Source organism: Amphiura filiformis, chromosome 6, assembly GCF_039555335.1.
Source record: "Amphiura filiformis chromosome 6, Afil_fr2py, whole genome shotgun sequence".
Lineage (NCBI taxonomy): Eukaryota > Metazoa > Echinodermata > Ophiuroidea > Amphilepidida > Amphiuridae > Amphiura > Amphiura filiformis.
Window position 1 is genome coordinate 25,386,470 of NC_092633.1, and position 21,094 is coordinate 25,407,563.

At 36.6% G+C, this 21,094-nt stretch overlaps 1 long non-coding RNA gene across 1 annotated transcript; it reads left to right on the forward strand.

The window, feature by feature from the left end:
* Positions 1 to 956: 956 nt before the first annotated feature.
* Positions 957 to 19,741, forward strand: LOC140154231 (uncharacterized). Its single transcript, XR_011859274.1, has 3 exons — positions 957 to 1,275; positions 18,203 to 18,338; positions 19,076 to 19,741. It is a non-coding gene; the product is annotated as an uncharacterized lncRNA (long non-coding RNA).
* Positions 19,742 to 21,094: the final 1,353 nt, after the last annotated feature.

Sequence of the window (21,094 nt, forward strand, 5' to 3'; positions counted from 1 at the left end):
AATCAAGGCCACACTTCCCCGGAATAGATGGAGACCCACACCACTCCACGCCATACATAAATTCTCCCAGTCACATTTCCCCAATATGAAATTTAAAAAAAGTAAAATTAAGTTTGGCAGAGGCGGGGTTCGAACTCACGGCGCACCGCTTTGGATACTCTATGAGCCTAGCGCCTTAGACCGCTCGGCCACTTGTCTTGTTGGTATTCATTTGAAACTTATTTGAACATATAATCGCAACTTCAACATAGGCCTACCACGTGACAAGCAAAGGCAGAACACGTACCATATTTTGGAATTTTATTTGCCTAAAAACATTAATGTATATTAATAGCGCTCAATTGTTGTTAACTGCGTGTTCTACATACAGAAATCAGACAATAAACGGGCCTCTACATGGACAATACATTATATCGATTTTGACTTGCCGGACACGTGCGCTAATACATCGTATATACATGTGTATCAGTATAATACTATAGTGGAACCTACCATTTTTCTTGTATACACGTTCGATGTTTTTATCATTTATATAATAATTCCACATTAGACCCCCAATTTTTTTTCCAGGAAATAAAAGATTAGATTACCATAAAAACGAAACAGTAATCTTTGGCGGGGTCTAATGTAATTTTTGCATAGAATTTTCAACGTTTTTTCTATCCTTATTCTTGCTCAATTAAAAAAATATTTTGGCCGTATGTAAAATTGAAATAGAATTCTCTGCTTCTTAAACGACATCAAATGTTTCACAATTGGGTATCACGAATCGTTATATATGATGTGCAGTAAATATTCATATATTCTACATAGGATGTTTCAATTTTGACACAAAAAATATTTCATTGAAAACCCTCTCACTCGGCTATTTAAAAAAAGGTAACCACGCTTCCCTGTGCAATAAATTAGCATTAAAAGTTTTCTTATTTAAGCAGCATTCCAGAAACACTTGTCGTTTGGCGAAAAGAGGAGTAATGGAGACCACTGACGTATAGAGATCAGTGATGGAGACTCCGGGGAGACTCCCTTTGTTCTAACGTTTTCATGGCCACAAAAGAAAATGTTTTAGCGAAATGTATATAAGTAATGAGTGAAGCAAATCCATTATTCTTTCGAAATAATTTGGTGCACTGACATATTTATCTCTCTAGTTTGAAAGAACGCATCAAGAATATGGCAAAAGTAATACTATATTTAGATCGTGGATGGCTCATGGTAATTCTACTGTCTACGGTATTGTGTAAATCATCCGGTTATCATGGTTATATGGCGAATGTAAGTATATATATATATATATATAGTTTTCACTATTCATTTATTCCGGGCATTCATTCAATATGATCCCAATTTGCACACCTTAACCCTAACCCGCCAGGGGCTTTTTATGACGGAAGGGAAAGAAGGAAAGAAAAAGAGAGAAACAAAGAAAGAAGTTGTTTGCTCTGGGTGGGATTCGAACCCGAGGCCACGGGTCTTGGGTTTCGCTGGCCAGCGAAACCGTGCCTAAATATCACTTAGGACGATTGCGTCATCACACCACGTGGGATCACAGTATTTTGTAGTACTCGGGCGTGTTAGAGTTAATGGTCTAGATATCACGGACGCAGCTGTGCGCAGGAACATATGTTTCTTTAACATGTTTAAGCGTTTCCACATATTGTTTTCCTAAGCCCTAAAGCGTTTTATTTAAAAGAGGCCTCATGAATGTGTGCCAAAAATCGCTTCCCCCTCTCGTCTTACCAACAATTGCTCCCCCGGCCAAAACCACATTTTAGAATAACAACAAAACACGCTGATAAGTTAACCAAATTTGAATCGTGAATGAAAAGTATAATTGGAGAATGTTCTTGCATATCATGAATGCATACAATCAATGAATTACAATGTTTACTTGTCTGGCAGTCTTCGTCTTACTGATTATTACGGTTCCAGATGACTCTGAATTAGGCCCCTATGCTTATAAACAGGGGCGGCGCCACAGGGGGGGCAAGGGGGGGCAATTGCCCCCCCTATGATTTTCAAAAAAGAGGTAAAAGGAAGGAAAAAGAGAAAGAGAAGAAGGAAAGAGAAAAGGGAGGGGAGAAAAAGAGAGGAGGGAGAAGAAGAAAAGAAGCCATTCCCCTCCTTGTCCATGGTTAGAAGGAGGAACCCCCCTTCGGACATCTTGCCCCTTGTGGAATGCTGACCTATGCGGTTTTAAAGTTGTTGGTTTTTATATTTTGGGCCCATTTTCGGCAAATTTTTCCCCCATAAAAGTCACATGGCCTCTCTTGCATTCTCCCAACTACTTTCGCTCGCTACACTCGTGAATGGGCAAATGTTGTCCTTTTCTGGCTGAAAAAGCATAAAAAACTTTTTCGCTCGCTACGCTCGCAAAGTGGACCTTTTCAGCTTTTAGTGATTAGGGGGCGACTACCTCCCGCCTATGCACTTGATTGCGGCTTTCAATTTGAAATATTTCCAACCTCAAGACGGGTAGGCCTACCCCCATTCATATCATTTTATCGTGCAAATTTATATTTAAAAAACCCGGCATATTTACAATGCAACTGACTTAACATACCCCGCTTTGCGACCAGAGGCGTAGATCTGACCCGGGTGTGGGGTATAAATCCCCCCAATATTTTGATGATAGGGTAGATTGTCCATACAATCATTCCCCAATGTTGACGCCTGTATGTGAGTTTCTGTCCGAAGTAATCTCATATTTGGCCATTTTAGCCTAAAAAGTGCCAAATTTTTCGCGCTTCGCGCGACTTTATTTAACGTTTCCACCATATTTCACTTCGTGCAAATTTGTACATGCTGGATTTACTAATTGAGTAGGTCCATGCCTAAAACCAGCGGGCTGAAAGTCGGGCCCGTGAATGAAATCCATAAAATATGCGGTTGGAAAATAAATAAATAACCCTAGAACGGGTGAAAATGGTGCATCAAATGGCTTCATTTGTGCTTTCATTTTGAAAATTTTCTAAATTCTGAGGGGGGCACATCCCCCCTCAGACACCCCCCTGCGTCAAGCTGCATAAGAAATTTCCAAAATTGTTTTGCCCCCCCTATCAAAATACCCTGGCGCCGCCCCTGCTTATAAATACGTACATGGACAGGCGAAGTCCACTTCAGACTTGGAGACAGCTAAATCCGTTGCGCAGCGCACTCACTCACAATTATACCAGACAGCATCGTGTACTGCACTTGCTGTCTGTGCTTGCTGTCCGACGCAGGAGAAACTAATTGATTATATGACCCGGTCCTTGGTAGCAATTTCGGCTTAGAGGAGTACTAATAATAGATAGTTGGATTGTCATGAAACTTGGTTGATATGATCACCCTTGAGCAGCAAACATTCTTAAGGTCGTCTGAATAGATTGTTGGATTGTCGTGAAACTCGGTGGATGTGATTTCTATTGAGCCCTTTAGTGTTACAAGTATTAATCAAGTGTAGACCTATTTAGCACACATTTTTTCAAGTCAGCTTTCAACGTTGAAAAATCTTGGAGTATTTCCTAGTATATCATTGATGGTATTTACCAATAAATACCGATATTTTCCATCCGATTCATGCGCGTATTTGGGGGGGGGGGGGCTTTAAAAGCTTTTACAAAAGGCTTTAAAAAGAATTAGTAAAGAAAAAGGGCGGAAAATGTGAAAAAATTGTACTATACATCAAAATGTGTTGCTTTTGGGGCGGTAGCGCCTATAAATCCTTTTTTTTTTTTTTTGCTCTTCACTTTTTCAAACGACCGTAAAAAAATTGGGGCAACCTTTTCGGGCTGTTGAGGAAGGGGCGGCAAAATTGGATTTTCTTCAGCCCCCCGGGGAAGGGGCGGCCACGGTACGCCACTGCGATTAGTTGTGCCACACACAAAAATTACTGACATTCTAAGTAATTGTCAATGTAAAATTATGAAACATGATCTTCATCCATGGCGTTGTCTGTTTTAAAGACAGGTCTTGATGCCATATTACCAAGGTAACAAAGCAAATGAGACTGGCAAACTATTCATTGTTTCAAATGTTTTTGTAAGCGAAGCAAAATTAGTCCTTTTTTTTTAAAATCAAAATCAGATAATTTTGTCATTTTTGCCCTAGTGGTACACGCGTATTTTAACGTTTGACCTTTTCTCCTATAACTCAAGAATGTGAATCGGAAATAGGTCAAACTATAGTTTTTCTGAATCTTTATGACAAGGGAATACATTGGTACGGTTTTCAATAAGAATTGGCTGACTTTGAAATTTAACCCTTGCATAAGCGGCCATTTTTGATTTGTGTAAATTATAGGCACTGTTCCACTACTTGGATTTTCCGGGACTTTTGATAATTGTGTTTTTGTGTGAGCTTTTGAGAAATGGATGCATGTGTAATGGATTATCTTGCAATTAGCGATGGGTCATTTTTTAATTTGACTGGGCTAGTTAAGTGGTTCACTTTCAAAGTGACTTGCAACTAGCAAAAGGTGCCAAAGTGAAAAAAGAAAAGATCTCAATTCTTACAACAACTTTCTTCACACCTGAACACGATAAAGACCATCTAAGTCACCAATGAGAACAAACAATACAAGGTTGCTACGATGACACTTGAAATAAAAGATAGTAATTTTCGCCAGCCCATTCGCGGGCTGGTATATATTTCTGGGATCGGGTCTGTTTGCTCAAGAGATTAATCCGCCATTCGCGGGCTGGTATATATTTCTGGGATCGGGTCTGTTTGCTCAAGAGATTAACTTTTATTGGTATTGGAATGACTTATTTTTTTTTATTTTTTGCGGTGGAATGAAAACGAGTGAGTATTACCAAAGTTATGTTTGAATTAATATGACTTTAAAAGTTTTAGGTATAGGCCTAAAATGTAGCAATATAGTGTATGTTATCACACGAGTTGGGCGCATATATCATGTTATGTCTCGAAAATGCGCCCAACTCGTGTGATAACACACTTATACATTGGTCAAACATATATCAACTTGTACCCCCTCATTATCACTGTAATTGATGTTATGTCTCGTAAATCATAACATTATTCACAGGTGGTCTGACAGTTCTGTGTGTTCCCTGTCGTGTGCTCCCAACGATTATCATTGCTGGAGTGGATGTTATCGCAGATATCACGATTGTCAACAACAAGAATGTAGTATTTCCTCCGTTCATATCACAAAACACCGCATACCAATGTATAATAGTTAATATACGTGTATGTTATCACACGAGTTGGGCGCAGCCCAACGAGTGTGATAACACACTTATACATTGGTTACAAACATATATCAACTTGTTCCCCCTCATTATCACTTATACATTGGTTACAAACATATATCAACTTGTACCCCTCATTATCACTGTAAGTGTCTGATAACACACTTATACATTGGTTACAAACATATATCAACTTGACAGGTGGTCTGATAACACACTTATACATTGGTTACAAACATATATCAACTTGACAGGTGGTCTGATAACACACTTATTGGTGTTATATTCACAGGTGGTCTGACAGTTCTGTGTGTTCCCTGGCGCGTGCTCCCAAGGATTCTCATTGCTGGAGTGGATGGTATGATATCAGATATATTCCCTCCACTTTCAGCACATTCTTTGAGTGAATTTCCTCCGTTCATATCACAAAACACTGCATACCAATGTATAAAGCATCATATGGTCAGCAGAAGAAAATTACATCACCTATGATCCGGGGTCCTTGACCACTGAACAGCGTGATATCATGTTGATAACAGATCTAAGAATCAAAATCTTCATCATATGGACCATATTGATGTCAAAGTAATTATCTATCCTATCCTGTGTCGTTTTATGGATAAAAATGACTCAAAATGCTATTGATGAAATAGTTGCTATCATAAACATCAGTTTTGTCTTTTCAACGGGAAAATCCGATGCAAAATAAAGTTTTTAGGGCCTAGCTATAATATGGGCATAATTTATGCATGTGGGCATATAATTTATGCATGTAGGCCTATAGTATTGAAAAATGTACCCATTTGACATGCACTTATAGATAAATAAATTGTCTTACTTTATTAATTTAATAACTTCTATGTTATAAATAAAATGACACATAACGTAAGTGAAGCTACTTTCTATCTTTTTTATTTGATTCATAAACTTACAGTCAAAACACACAAGAGTGAAGATTGCAGTGAGTAATCAGTCCTTTATAAATGTGCTTGCCACCATCTATCATATAGTAAACTATACATTGCGAATTAATATCAAATTATTTTAAATTCTATTACCCCCACGACCCATTATTCAAAATCGCGCACTGTGATTTGTTGAAACGCGTCACGTGACAGACCATTAATTGGCGATAAAGTGTCAAGGGCAACGAACTTTATGTTCTTCTATCATCACAGCGCACAGCAGAGCGCACAGCACACCTGCTTATGTAGGGGAGAATGGAATGTCAGTGTGTTATTGTATGTGCATACCTGCTTATAGGGGAGAATGGAATGTTAGGGTGTGTTATTGGAATGTGCATACGCTTTGGCTACGCGTATGCGCTCCACCTTGAGGTAAACAACTTGAAATATTTGGGGAAAAAATGATATTTTCTCTTTAAATCACACTATTTTGTGGTAATAGAATAGAAATAAAGGGTGCAGCATTATCCTTTACACGCAAATAATGTGTCCTCGGTAGTAAACGTAAATAATGTGTCCTCGGCAGTAAAACGTTTAAATAATGGGTTCGGCTGCGCCTCACCCATTATTTACGTTTTACTGCCTCGGACACATTATTTTCGTGTAAAGGATCATGCATTACCCTTTATTTCTTAAATAAAATGTACATGTAAGGTGAGTTTAAATTGTGTTATATGGCGAATTAAAGGAGGATTTCGTGATCCTAGCATCCTCTTTTTATGACATTTTTCAGTAGATATCCACGAAAAAAGCTTATTTCCAAAATTTCAGTTGATTCCGATTTTGCGTTTGCGAGTTATGCATGATTATGTGTATTACACTGCTCCATAGACAATGTGTTGTAATTTCGTTCTGGTGCACCAGAACGAAATTCAAATTTGGCGATATTTTTGCTAAACGAATTAATCTGCAAGAAATATTTGATATTTGATATTTTGGGAAAAGTGGGGGGATGAGGCTGTGGATAACGAAATGCCCCTTTAAAGGAGTATTTCGTGATCCTAGCATCCTCTTTTTATGACATTTTTCAGTAGATATCCACAAAAAAAGCTTATTCTAAAAAATTTCAGTTGATTCCGATTTTGCCTTTACGAGTTATGCATGATTATGTGTAGATTAATGTGTTGTAATTTCGTTCTGGTATACCAGAACGAAATTCAAATTTCACGATTACTTTGCTAAACGAATTAATCTGCAAGAAATATTTTGTACATAAACATTATGTAGCCAGAGGTTTCAGTGATATAAAAATCTCAACTTTTTTGAGAAAAGTTGGGGGATGATGCTGTGGATCACGAAATGCCCTTTTAACTAAATCCTGCAGTCAGTGCAGTGTAGTATTTGTGACGTGGTATATCGAAAGCAGACACTATTGGGCAGGATCGTAAATGGAGAAATAGCCAAAAATCTACCCGGGGTGATTTTATCACGATTTGGGTTTATGATGTTATTAATGTTTAAAATATTGTCTGATCGTTTCAGACCGGAATAAAACTGGCATCTTGTATTTTTGAGACATTTTTCAAGGTAATTCCTACTCTCAACATTGTCAATAATATTTTTTTAAAGGCAGCTTATCTATTATTAAAGGAGTATTTCGTGATCCTAGCATCCTATATTTATGTCATTTTTCATTAGATATCCACGAAAAAAACCTATTTCCAAAATTTCAGTTGATTCCGATTTTGCGTTCGCGAGTTATGCATGATTATGTGTATTACACTGCTCCATAGACAATGCGTTGTAATTTCGTTCTGGTGCACCAGAACGAAATTCAAATTTCACGATATCTTTGCTAAACGAATTAATCTGCAAGAAATATTTTGTACATAAACATTATGTAGCCAGAGGTTTCCAGTGATATAAAAATCTCAACTTTTTTGAGAAAAGTGGGGGATGAGGCTGTGGATCACGAAATGCCCTTTAATATTAAAGGCCCATTCAGTGATTTGCTCATCCGGACGATCGTAAAAATCATCAAAATTTTGGTACCGTACCTTTGTTATTATATAGATGTGCTAAGTCTGCGAATGGTTCAGCCGAAAGCCGTGTAGGCCTATTTAAGACAAAATAAGACATTTTACACGAATCTGTATTTTTAGATACTGACAGTATCTAAAATTAGCTACATGTATTTGAATGGCGGGGCTTGAACTTCGTCAGTGCTGCTGTTTTCTTCGTTTTTTGCCAAATTTGGCATTTCAAAAATACCAAATGACAATTTGAATGACTTAGGCCTATCCTTCTCTTTTAAGCAATTTATAAACAATTTTAATTTTTTTACTCTTGCGCTGGGATCACTGAATGGGTCTTTAAGAAATGTGGCGTATCATGTCAAAAACAGACATCTTTTGACAGCTTATAAATTTGGAGGCTTTCACATAAAGAGCTATTTTGCTCCACAACGCCGTTTTCCCCAATAAAATCGGACATTCCTAAGCGAAGATATTGAGTTCGTAAGTTATGGTATTAAAAAATTGGAATTGAGATATCGTGGGTAAAAAGCTGAAAAAAAAAAAAAACAACAACAAAAACAGAACAGAACAATTTAGAGAACAATAATGAATTAATAATAATGAACAATAATAAATTAAAGAGTTGCCATGAGATTAGGAGTTAATGTTTTCTGCAGTTTCAGTGTACATGTTCTCACCGTTGATGGTTTGGTGGACTGTCATGTAACATGGATGTAGTAAGCCGTGATCCTAAAAATGCGTTTCACATTGACCAAAACTAATTACAAGACCTCTTCTACATTGAGGCTGGCTTTCCCTTTTAAAGGGATTTTTTATCCTAGACTACACTGGAAGCCATAACTGGGTCCCCGTTGGCTACAATGCACTGACCCAAAATGTGAAATGATTCGGCCTTGGCGAGAATTTTAAACTGCCTTCCATCACCCGTTTTACACCTGCGGCCAAAACACACGTGAGACAAAAGAACGATGAAAGTTTACAACAGCACACAGCTTCTACATGGTCAGAGGCTCCGGAAGATTTTGAATATTGGGGGGGCCAAAATTTGTGGCCTCCTGTGAGGCGCGAAACGCTGAAGGGGTGGGTGCGGGAGGGGTATCTTTTGAAATGCATACATTTTTACATGAATTGTACCTTACATTTTGTATTATACCCTAAAATAATGAATTTTACCTTAAAATTATGAATCTGACCCTAAAACTATGAATTTTACCCGAAAATTTATGAATTTTACCCGAAAATGTATGAATTTTATCCTAAAATTATGAATTTTACCCTAAAATTATGAATTTTACCTCAGATTATTGGGGGGCTCTAGGGTACTTGCCCCCCCCCACCAAAATTATTGAGGGGCTGGCCCCCCAGGCCCCGGCGGTTCCGGAGCCACTGATGGTCTATTGCCTTTTACGTGCGGTACAAAAGAAAATAAAGTCATACACCATATCAAACGCTACTTCAAATCATCGAACACTGGGGTGAAGACCTCAGCATCGCTGGATTTTGCTAGATGTTTCCTGACTATGAACTTGTGCCATGCATGTTCAAAGATTTTTGGGTTTTCATGCTGTGTAAACAAAAATTTATATAGGCTAATATTTCTCGCTTCTGTCTGATTTGATCTTATTCGCCATTTAATAATTATTATGTTTTTATATTGTTCATGTTGAACTTGGTTTTTGCTATAATGAGTATAATGGCCTGTAAATATAATATGGTCATTGTTTTATTGCTTACTGTATGTATATGCTGTGCTACCAGAGGATGATTTAAGCACTTCCCAGAAGTCTTGCGGTTAGCACAGCTGTGTGAGTGAACATGACGCCACTGCCCGCCCACTGCATACACACGTGCATGGTTAAATTTGAATTTGGACAGATATATTTACAATAAAAACACCTTCTAAAGGTTGGTCGATTTCACATTTTACGTTATCTACAGAAGGTGTGAATTATCCTTCATGCATACATCACTTTAGATCTAAAATCGACCAAGTAATGACGACACACGGGCAATTCTAAAACAACATCTTTTGCACAGAGTTCAATGGGATTTGAAAAGTAAAGTGGCAGTTGAAACTCTAGTGATAACACTTTTACAGTGCATGATGGGGCTTCCTTAAATCATCCTCTGCTGTGCTACCATGCGTCTTTCACTTGGTTGGGACCCTTTGCTCGTTCTTATTTTCTCCTTTCCTTGTGAGGGATGCTTGGTGTAGCCTAATTAATCTTGTTATTGTAGTTTGTATTTTAAGGTGTATTATTTAAGGATTTTTGTACATTTATTTAGTTTTTACTTTTATGTATGTGTGTGCTCTGTAAAGCGCATCGAGACTTCTGTATGATGCGCTTGCGCTATATAAATCTCTTTTATTATTTTTTATTATTATTAATATTTTATCCGGCCGGAAGAATCATACGGATGTGCAGATATCATAATAGGCATATAAATTAATGTGGCAAAATATAATTATTTTGTATGCATTAATCATGAATGTGACGACATAATGTTTAATTGAAGAAAGAAATTATAAGAAAGAAAGTATTGCCAAGGGACCAGAACATAATTATTATTGCAGTATATATGAGGACCTACTCTAACTCATAAAGTATTGTCTGTTACAATACGAAGTCCCTTAATAAATCAGATGAAGAGGTATTTTACAATATCTTTTATATAACCGGAAACCGGTTTTTTTTAAACGTTTCGCAAATGTAGGCTTATATAAGTAATGAGTCAGGTAACTTCTGTTCATTCGATAATTTGCTGTACATTTAACATTAACTTGTTCAAAATTTCAAGAATATGGCAAAAATTGTAGCGACTTTACTTTGTGTATGGCTGATGGTCAGTCTACTATCATCGGCATTGGGTAAATCAGTAGACCAAGATGATGATTATACTGAGAAACATATGATAGGCCTAGACTTTGATGTAAGTATATTAAGGGTTATTGTTGGTCCAGGAAAGTTCAACTTTCCTGGTTGGTCGAAACAGCCAAAAAAAATCGATTTTCATTATCTAAATTAATATATTATTGGAAATTAACGCTTCGTTCTACAAATCATATACTTTGAAAACTTGCTTAATTTATTGTACATTTTACAAAAGTGTTGTTGTTTCAGCCCTTTTTGGGCGGGTGCGGCGTGCCGCACCCGCCCTGTATTCTCTGACTATTGACCTACTTTCTCACATGCCGCAGTGTTGAGAAAATATTCGTGCCGGTTATATCCCAAACACCCACAGAGGTGATAGTTTACGGCGAGTTTTGTAATTATTACTTGATTTTGATATGCAAGTAATACGATAAAGTCATCATAGGCAGTAATGTGTTTGTATTAAAAGAAATAGCAAAAATAATTATTTTAGTAATAGAAATACTATTTGGAAATTGCAGCAACATTTGCAGATGTTTTTATTTGAACAGTACCAGTTCACCAGTTTTGCTAGTTTTCCTAATCTTTGGGCTAAATTAATAGCATCGTGAAGGTCATATATATCATTTTATACTGATAGCTTCGGCATGTACTTAAATACAGCTTGTATGTGCATTGTGTTCAGTGTGTACATAGGCTATTTACTTTTCAAATCTTGTGACAAATAGTGCTTGGTGATGCTTGTATAAGGTATTAACCGTATTATAGACAAATTATTAGAATGCATGTGCACCAGTAGAAATGGCCCAGGTTCAATAAAATAAATAAACATATGAATGAATATTTTATTCCCTGGATTATTTTTGTTGGGACAAAATAATGATATAGTTTGACGCTTTGAAATACAGTTAGGTTAATCATAATAAAGTTACAAAGTTAAAAAATAATATCGAAATATTTAGTCGGGCTCTCATTCACGCGCGGATGGGAAATAGTGTTCACTTTATGTTTGATACGGTTTCTAGACTGAAATTTTGCGTCGAACACGCTCCCGTAGTCCACTTTAATTAAAAATGTGCCCAAAGTGCTTTTTTCCGGGGGTGCCCCTACAATGGGGGTCAAAATTACTAAAAATGTATTCTAAGGCCAATGGTGGTGATTTTGGTGTCTAAATATATGTTTATGGACATGAGAAAGTCATTTAGACAGTTTACGAAATCCAAAATGGCTTCCTTATGTTCCAAAATTCAAAATGGCGGCCAAAATCGTGAATTTTAGCCAAACTTATTTGAACGGCTTTATCAGGCCGATGGTGGTGATTTGAGTGTCTATGAATATGACTGTGGACATGAAAAAGTTATTTACATAGTCTATCAAAAACGGCACTCTCGGCCCGATGGTCGTAATTTGGGTGTAGGTATATGTTTGTGGACATGAAACAGTCATTTATATTGCTTATAAAAATCCAAAATGGCTGCCCTATGCCCAAAAATTCAAAATGGCGGTCAAAATGTCGAATATTAGTCTATATCATTTGAACGGCATTCTCAGGCCGCTGGTGGTGATTTTGGTGTCCAGTTATATGTTTGGGGACATGACAAAGTCATTCAGCTAGTTTACAAAATCCAAAAATGTTGCCCTATGGTTCAAAATTCAAAATGGCGGCTAAAATAGTGAATTTTAGTAAAAATTACTTGAAAGATATTCTTAGGCTGATGGTAGCGATATTGGTGTCTAGGTATATGTTTGTGACATATAGGCCCCTATAGTGTACATGACCAAGTCATGTAGATAGTTGATGAAATCTAGAATGGCTGCCCTATGCTACAAAATCAAATGGTGGCCAAAATTGCAAATTTTATATTGATTTTATCTAATTATCATATAGACACCCCAGCTCTTGGGACTTAAATATAATCACTTATAAATGGAACATAGATGCCCAAAATATTCAAAATGGCGCCATTAAACCAAATGTTAATACTAACACTATAAGGATCACATTTGATGTCCATTGATCTATTATGATTTGAAAAGGTAGTCCAAAGACGATTGAAAATGTTGTATATACCGTAAAATGTAAACTAGTTCCATCTCTAAACCTGGGCACTTGATCTTGGCGGCCATAATATGAAACATCACATTATGGAAATCATTATAACGCAATTAGTAAAGTGATAAACCCTAGAACTAAGCAGGGAGTTGTACCACCCCAAAGGTTTTTCATCCGCCATAAAAAAAACCCACACGCGTATTTACGTCCAAACGACTTAAGCTAATCGTAGATCCATCCATTGCGCTCATTTTAGTGATAAAATGTTTGCCCAAGTATCTTACCCGGGGGTAGGACCGACCATCAAAGATGGCCATGGGGTGGGGGAGGTGAGGCCCATCATGATTTTCATTTCACTCTGTGATGGCTTTCTTACAGCTTCTAACAAATCCAGCTTTCACAGTACTGACTCCAAGGAACAGTCGCTATATACCATCATGATGATAGCGGCATGAGGAAGAAACGCCTAAAAGTTCACTCCCTAGCAAAGGCTCCTTGACGAAATGTCATATCCTGCGAGTAAGATTCGTCACAAATGGCATTGTTAACTGCTTTTATGATTTGTATAAACAGACATATCCTCTCAACTACGGCTGGTTGCTTGAAAACGGCATCCCTGGACTCATTTTAACTCATAACAAATCAAAAGTGGAAACATGTGTACGTTTAACACTAGAACTGGGAACCTTGGAACCAAGGGATATCAGTGCCTGTGCATTGATTGGTCACCCCAGGTTAAATAAATGCCCCTAATTTTCAATTGTATTTGGTACCAATGTATAGCTATGGGTCTTTGTCTATCCAGTGATACCAAAAGAAGTACAAACATTCCCCACATAATATCGCTATGACGTCATAATGTGAGCACATCCTTGCAAAATTGAATATATGAATGCACAACCCACCCAAGTCCATACTTTGGCCAAATTGAGTTAAGCATGGAAAATTGTTGCTTATACATAGGCCTATCATATGTATAAAAGTTGAACCCAAATCAACCCTCTACGTGGGTCTATTAACATGTGAAATCCAAAATGGCCTATACCCGGCATGTATGATACACATTTGTTTTTTAGTTTCCTCAAAATCACTTTCGATGGACTTGGGTGGGTTTTGTATTCATGTATTCAATTCTGGTTATTTACAAAAGTATAGGCAAAATTGATCTTCTTCCAAAAATTCTACGAACATGTGATCTCATAAATATAAAAGAAAATGACTATTTCAACCTAACTAACAAGTAAAAAGTCAATATATCTTGGAATAATTTTACAAGAGTGAAATGAAACTGTATTTACTGTAGAAACCTATGGTTATGGTGGGCCTCACTCCCCCCTCACCCTCGATGGTCAATCAGTTTTGATGGTCGGACATACCCCGGGTAAGGTGCGGGGGTAAAAATTGTATCACTTAAAAGAGCGAACATGATGGATCTACGATTAGTTTAAGTCATTTGGGCGTAAAGACGCGTGGTTTTTTTTTTTAATGGCGGATGGAAAACCTTAGGGGTGGTACAACCTCCTACGTAGTTCTGGGGTTAATCACTTTCCTTAATTGCGTTATAATGATTATTATGTTTCTTATTATGGCCGATCTTCAAATACCCCAGTTTAAAGATAGAAATCGCTTACCTTTTACGGGACATACAACAGTTGGCCACCTTTTTAAATCATAATAGATCAATGGACATCAAATGGTATTATTTGGTTAATGGCGCCATTTTGATTAATTTGGGCATCTATGTACCAATTACAAGTGATTATATTGTGACACGGCGACCTTAGATTTAAAACAAAAATTAAGTCCCAAGAGCTGGGGTGTCTATGATAATTATGTGAAATCAATATAAAATTTGCAATTTTGACCACCACTTGAATTTTTTAGCATAGGGCAGCCATTTAAGATTTCATCATCTAAATGACTTGGTCATGTACACTATAGGGGCCTATGTGTCAGAAACATATACAAAGACACCAATATCACTACCATCGGCCTAAGAATATCTTTCAAGTAATTTTACTAAAATTCACTATTTTAGCCGCCATTTTGAATTCTGGACCATAGGGCAACTTTTTTGGATTTTGTAAACTAGCTGAATGACTTTGTCATGTCCCCTAACATATAACTGGACACCAAAATCACCACCATCGGCCTGAGAATGGCGTTCAAATGATATTGACTAATATTCGACATTTTGACCGCCATTTTAAATTTTTGGGCATAGGGCAGCCATTTTGGATTTTTATAAGCAATATAAATGACTGTTTCATGTCCGCAAACATATACCTACACCCAAATCACGACCATCGGGCCGAGAGCGCCGTTCAAATAAGTTAGAATAATTTTCGGCATTTTGGCGGCCATTTTGAATTTTTTTTGTATGAGGCAGCCATTTTGGATTTTGATAAACTATGTAAATAACTTTTTCATGTCCACAGACATATTCATAGACACTCAAATCACCACCATCGGCCTGAAAAAGCCGTTCAAATAAGTTTGGCTAAAATTCACGATTTTGGCCGCCATTTTGAATTTTGGAACATAAGAAAGCCATTTTGGATTTCGTAAACTGTCTAAATGACTTTCTCATGTCCATAAACATATATTTAGACACCAAAATCACCACCATTGGCCTTAGAATACATTTTTAGTAATTTTGACCCCCATTATAGGGGCACCCCCCGGAAAAAGCACTTTGGGCACATTTTTAATTAAAGTGGACTACGGGAGCGTGTTCTACGTAAAATGTCAGTCTAGAAACCGTATCAAACATAAAGTGAACACCATTTCCCATCCGCGCGTGAATGAGAGCCCGACTAATTGTAAAATCAAACTTTTCCCCTCATTAGTTGTATCAAAACAACATATTGAGGAAATTGATATGACAGATTTTTAAACTTTGATATGGAAAGATACCCCAGCCCTGTTGTCTCACCAGAGAAGATGAGCAGAAGTCTTTCTATCTGATGATAAAAAAAACCCTCTAGGTATGATTACGAAAATGTTTTAAATAACTAAAAGTTTTATAACAATGTTTTATATAAAATGTTAACATAAAACGTCTTCTGTTATGATGTGAAGGGTTAATATAAAAACAGGGAAATTCTGTTCCAACTGACCAGCAGAGAACAAAGGATAAGCAATAGATAAGATTAAAATCAAGAAAAATATGACACAACCTCCAATGGGGGAATAACAAACGTATAAACGTATAAAGTTAAAAACTCTTTTAACGTTGTTTATACGTTTTGTGTTATTCCCCATTGGAAATCGATGTTGTGTCATATTTTCCCTGTTTATAATTGTGAACTTGACTTACTCATTCTTTCATTTCTCTTGACAATTTTTCATTTGCCCGCCCTATTCCTTTTAAAGGAATTTTTATTACAACATAATTCAAGAACCACAGGACCTACAAAAGTATATCTGTGATATTTGAATTCTTCTACACGCTCGCTATGAATTGAGCAATGCAGCTTTTGCTAAAGCTCACTACCATTCACAAGATGCTGTGAACTACTTTTTTTTTTATGCTGCTTCGACCAACAATACATCGTATACCCTAATGTTGAGTTCTAAATGAGATTCGCACACAATCTGTACTGTTAATTGTTCAAAGCAAACTTGATGAAGTTGAAGGGCAGGGGCTTTTGATATGTAATGTACGAGGGACGGTCGATAATTTCCCGGACATCTCCTCTCAACTATGGTGTATCTCCGCTCATGCATGACTTTGATGACTGCTAAAATAAATACCGGTACAAATTTGTATAATTCGCCGTGCATTCTCTAAATTCAGTAAATTTTCATCGTCAACCGTGTAATTGAATGGGATTATTTTGAAATTTTAAAACGCTTGAAATATCACAAACAAATAATCAGTTGTTACTCAATCGAACCAGGTATACCATTTGTTTAATTTTGTCTGCGATTGATCTTGCTATCTCTTATTATGTAAAAGAACAATGGGTGAAAAAGCCTACTCAAAATTGGAGATATTCAACATGATTCCTTATATTTAATAAAAATGGTATAGGCCTAAAAAAGTATAACATCAACCCCATGTTATCGGTCTACAAAGTTGCAACCGCGCCAGGTTCCATACTTTTATTCTCGAGATATTTGGAATTATGTGAGATTTTCTTGACTACTTTAACCATAAAATCAAACAGTGTCCATATGTTATTGCGTTTATGCTAATGTCATTATACATAATCAGGCATTTGCATAGGAATCTATTTTCAACATGGGGAGGGGGGCCAGGGGGGGCTGAAAATTGGAAATATTTTGGTGGGAGTCGGAAAATGTTGCAAAATATAGGTCACAAACGCCCATTTCGCTCTATTTTATCTCAAATCATTTAACTTCACCTTTGATTATTGGGGGGGCTGAAAGGTATTTCAGCCCGCACCAAAATTATTGAGGTGGCTGAGCCCCCCAAGCCCACGGTCCATATGCCTATGTCAAGTATTTAAAAACATTAATGCATATTTGTTTTGAAAGACAAAAGAGCAAACTTATATTTATCGAAAGTAACACTCATCAAACTCATACATGAGCGGACTGAGATACGCAATAGTTGCGGGAACTTATTGACCGTCCCTCGTATGTCAGTACTTTGTATCTATATTTACTATGACGCTATTGGTCTTTTTGGAAATGCGCTTAATAAATTTTTGAAATAATAATAATAATAATAATAATAATAGGCCCTATTTAGTTATTTTAAACAGAAATAACATCGGGTTGGGTAGAGTCTACTGTAGTTATGAACTGGTGGCAGGAGCTTAAATTGTGAAAAGTGATGTTTGTTTACAGAATGTTCAGAATGCAATTTGGTACGTCTGATGTGCTCTCATGCACCACAAAAATTCTGTACAAAGGTGGATGGCTGACCTCTTATATTATACAAATCCAAAAATAAATTGTTGAAAAAACATTGATATAAATGCTGCATTCTATGGCAAGCCTTCGTGATCATAACGTGGTATGGCAAGCCATTGGGGTCATAACGTGCAAATAGCTACGCGCAGCTTATTTAAAGCTACGAGTATGGCAAGCCATTAGGGTCATAACGCCGATCTGTATGTTCCGTGGGATTGATTGATAAAAATATTTTTACTTTTGATGTGTATTACAGGAGACTCAATTTGCAACATCACCCAGATCAAGGAATGTTGATATCATCGCACTAATCCAACCGAGTTTATCCAACATGGAAGGAGAATGACAGAAAATCAAAGTCCTAAAACTAGGAAATTCCAAGCCATTCAGAGGTAGGTTAATTTGATGTCATCATCATGTTCAATGTGCAATAATATTTCGACAAAGATAAATGTAGCCTCAGCCAGGCCCAGTTTAAATAGTCTTTGTCAAAGACTACTCATGATTTAGGGGACACACTAAGCCACGAGTCATTGAACCGCGATAGACAAGTGTGTGTGGTTCCCAGTAGTTTATCTCCCGATGGGTAATATAGGTTTACCATGTTTACAGGATCGGCCAAGTAACTATTATATATAAAAAAAGTTTGTTTCCAGTAGCAGGTCTGAAAATATAAAAGACTATGATGTATTTCAAGACAAACACGCGTAAATAACACCAAAATGGAAAACAGAACAAAAACTCCCATTGTTTAACAAACCATCCATAAAATTGAGCTGAAAATAATGTCAGCATTGTCTTTTCGGAAAAAAAACCCTGCCTGACCTGGCGCATATGGGATGCAATCGTGTTAGGAACACCATTAAAAACAATAGAAAGCATAGTGAACGAGTTTTCCCCGACCTCTAAATCAGTTTGAAACCGTGACTGCTCGTGCATTGAATGCAACTTCTTTTCTCATGAAAACATTTCTTGGGTTTTTTTCTAGGTTTAATGATTTTGGATACAAATATCTGCTTCTGTTTATGGCCTAATATGGCCAGTATGTTACCTTTATGTTCATTACGCATCCAAAGACTAAACATGACATAAGGCCCTATCTTTTTCTTTCTTTTTTTTTTTTCTTCAGGATGAGCTGTCCATGATTTGGAGACAATTTTGTGACTAAGTTTTAACCAAAAGCATTTGGGAACAACCCAAAAGTTTTACATCCTACAAACTAAAGTATACTTTCATTATTGGGCTAACCCCTCCCTCCATCCCTGTAGCAAACAAAAATACTTTCATTAGGGGGTTACCCCTCCATCCCTGTAATGCAAGTGTGAAATATTGAAAATTCCAACCTCAAAAGATCAAATTTGACCAATTATTAGAACTAGTTTTCCGTAATCAGACTCTTTGACCCTCCTCCCCCACAAAAGGACTTTTGTTTGTAGGATGTCATTGAACTTTTGGTTTGTTCCCTTACAAAGAAGTGTATACTTAATGTTTGACAGACACTGACACACACATAGATTATGCTATCCATGTCAGTGCAATTGTCAGACTATAAATATACATCCAGTACACCAACTGACCATTATGTTGTCTTGTGCTAGTTCACCACGTAAACATCGCTCAAAATTTCTGGCCGCTCGCTATATTTGTACCGACTACCGATAGTATCAGATTATAAAAATTCCTTGTACCAGTCTTGTGCCTTATATTTCAGCCTTCAGAGCCTGAAACCCATAACTAAATAAAATATGATTTTTGTCGAATTTAAATTTTGTTATTCTTTGCAAAAAATTTTTTTTTTAAACTGTCAAGGAGGTTTTCTGATCATTTTAAAACCAGATCCATGTTTTTTTTTTTTTAATATGACTATAATTAAAGCACTTTAATTAGTATAAATTTAAAAAAAGAATTGCATCCTTGTGAGCAAATCACCAATTGCTTTAAAGAGGAAGCCCCGTCAGAGCAGTTTTTCTGGAGTGAACCAAACCTGCCTGGTTATCAAACAGGGGGAATAGCTACTATTTCCTGCTGCCATGGGAACAACCTTTCAACACAAGGATAGTTAAACTATTTCATTACACGTGATGCGGTTGTAACCAATCAAACAATAAGAATCTATGAATGTGGTATATAAAAACAACATGGACAGGCTGATGGTGAAAATGATAAATGTGAAAACCAATAAACTTTCTAAAAATTATGTACAAATGATAAAATGATTATCAACCTTGCTATAAACAAGATGACAAGCAAAACTAAAACAATTAAGGAAGCAACCTAAAAATCGATTGGCATTATCTAGATCAATATATTAGGCCAAAAAAAAAATTGTTGTGTTGCCCTCAACCGTCCGACCCTAAATCGTGAAAAATCAGGGGTGCAATTTTTTTTGAATGATGATTTTTACAGATTTGTTCAAAAACTCAATGTTTTTCACTTAAAATTAATATTTTATTGAAAGACTAGTCTTTAATTGATGTCTAACAGGTACCCAGAAGTCAAAATTGACAAATGTCCCTAATTGAAGAAGCATTATTTAATATTTGAGGGATTTTTAAAAACTGAAGGTTTAAAAAAAAAAAAAAGAAATCCGACCATCCGACCCATTTTCCCATATGAGGGCAACACAACAATATATTTTTTTTGGCCTTATTGAAAATTAACACCTTGATGTTTTGCAAAAGTTCATTCTACAAATCGTATACTTTGCAAACTTGCTTAATTTATTGTTGTTAATGAGTTATGTACGTTTTACAAAAGTGTTGTTGTTTCAGCCCTCTTTACAACGTAACTCAAGAACCACAGCACTTATAAAAGTATATCTGTGATAATTTAATTCTTCTACACGCTCGCTATGATGAATTGAGCAATGCAGTTTTTGCCAAAGCTCACTACCATTCGTAAGATGCTGTGAACTACCAAATCACAACAGTTCAAAATAATTAATAACCTTAATGAAGCGATTATTACTTAATCATACTTGACTGTGGAGCTATTGCATGTGGACTTTCGAATAATGGTTGCGCGCAATTATCTCAGGCATGAGAATACGCATTCATAAAAAAGCTAGAAAAGTGATTAAAATTGGACAAAAACGCCTGAAAATGGGCTGAAAATAAATAAAATTGCGGGAATTTTGACATCACAAAAA